This window comes from Elephantulus edwardii, unplaced genomic scaffold (assembly GCF_000299155.1).
Source record: "Elephantulus edwardii isolate Elephantulus edwardi_28Jun2011 unplaced genomic scaffold, EleEdw1.0 scaffold00119, whole genome shotgun sequence".
Lineage (NCBI taxonomy): Eukaryota > Metazoa > Chordata > Mammalia > Macroscelidea > Macroscelididae > Elephantulus > Elephantulus edwardii.
In genome coordinates, this window is record NW_006399869.1 from 246252 (window position 1) to 248228 (window position 1977).

Here is a 1977-nt window from a genome sequence, read left to right on the forward strand (position 1 = left end):
TAATCGGGATGGGTGTGTCAGAGGCGGTGCGATTGGCGCGGGATAGAGCAGAGTTTAAAGCTGTTGTGCATAGGGTCGCTATGAGTCGGAAACGACTCGACGGCACATAACAATAACAACAACAACAACAACATATTTTTTTCAGCCTTTCTCTTTTGTAGGTTTCTCTAGGGGTTGATATAAAGGTGGTGCCTGACTGGACAGAAATATGAGGTTCTTGCCACTTCTGAAAAGAATTAAAGTGTTCAGAAAAACCAAATAAGGCTCTCCCCCGGGGTTGGTGGCTGCATGAAGACACCCACGGGTAGGAGGGCAGACAAACTGCGAGCAGGATGGAGCAGATTCAGGACACTAAGAGGAAAGTCTGTTATTACTACGATGGTGATGTTGGACAACGTCGTCCAGTGGAGCCCCACTGAATCCGCATGACTCACAATTTGCTGCTTAACTATGGTCTCTGCCAAAAGATGGAAATCTATTTCCCTCACAAAGCCAATGTTGAGGAGATGACCAAGCACCACAGTGACAACTACATTAAATTCTTGCAGTCCAGAAAACATGTCTGAGTATCAGAAACAGATGCAGAGATTTAATGTTGATGAGGACTGCATCGTATTTGATGGCCTGTTTGAGTTCTGTCATTTATCTGCTGATGGCTCTGTTGCAAGTGCTGTGAAACTGAATAAGCAACAGATGGACATCACTGTGAACTGGGCTGAGGGCCTTCACCATGCATAGAAGTCTGAAGCTCCTACCTTCTGTGGCATCGATGATATCGTCTTGGTCATCCTGGAACTGCTATAGCATCACCCAAGGGTGCTGTATTTTGACATTGGTATTCACCATAGTGATGGCGTGCCACAGACTGGGTCATGACTGTGTCCTTTCACAAGTACGGAGAGTACTTTGTAGGAACAGGGTACTTGAGGGATACTGGTGTGGCTTAAGACAAATATTATGCCGTTAACTATCTGCTCCAATATGGACTGATGATGAGTCCTATGAGGCCATTTTCAGGCTGGTCATATCCAAAGTAATGGAGATTTTCCAAGGTACTGTAGTTGTCTTACAGTGTGGCTTCGACTTCCTGTCTGGGGATCGATTAGGTGGTTTCAATCTGACTATCAAAGGGTATGTCAAATATGTGGAATTCGTGAGAAATTTCAAACTGCTGATGCTGATGTTGGGAGGAGGTGGCTATACCACTCGTAATGTTGCCCGATGCTGGACATAGAAAACAGTTGTGTGACCAGATTTTAAACTTCACCACAGTCCTTCCAATATGACCAACCAGAACACGAATGAGCACATGGAGAAGATCAAAGAAAGACTGTTAGAGAATTTAAGAATGCTCCCTCACACACCTGGAGTTCAGATGCAGGCCATTCTTGAAGATGCCGTTCCAGAGGAAAGTAGTGATGAGGATGAAGACGACCCTCACAAACACATCACCATCTTGTTCATCTCAAATTGCCTGCAAGTGAAGAGTTCTCTGACTCTGATGAGGAGAGAGAGTAGCTGGTAGAACTCTTCTAACTTCAAAAACCTCAGAGAGTCAAAATAGAGGATGAAAAAAGAGAAAGACCCAGAAGAGACAAAAGATTCACAGAAGAAGAGAAAACCAAGGAGGAGAAGCGTGTAGCCAAAGGAGTCAAACTAGGAGGTCAAGTAACCTCGCTAGCTCTGGCTTCTTGCAAAGTTCCCCACATTTCTCCCTAAACCTTCAAGAGTTTATATTTTCTATTTCTTTGTGTATTTATATAAAGTATATTAAATATCCCTAGGGACTAAACCGGAACAAAGGCCCTGAGCCCAGCCCAGGGCAGCTCTGCTAGGTGCATTCTGGCTGCTGCCTTTTAAATACGACACAGGACAGAATCCTGAAGTGCAAAGAACAGATTAGAGGTGATATATGATTGAGTATTATGCTTAGCACAGGAATCCAGAATTAAGGTTGCATAGAGACGTGTACTCGGA

The 1977-nt window shown here is 44.3% G+C and overlaps 1 pseudogene; it reads left to right on the plus strand.

Annotated features, from left to right (window-relative positions):
- The first annotated feature begins 332 nt into the window (after positions 1-332).
- LOC102876359 lies at positions 333-1719 on the plus strand (annotated as a pseudogene).
- The last annotated feature ends 258 nt before the right edge of the window (positions 1720-1977 follow it).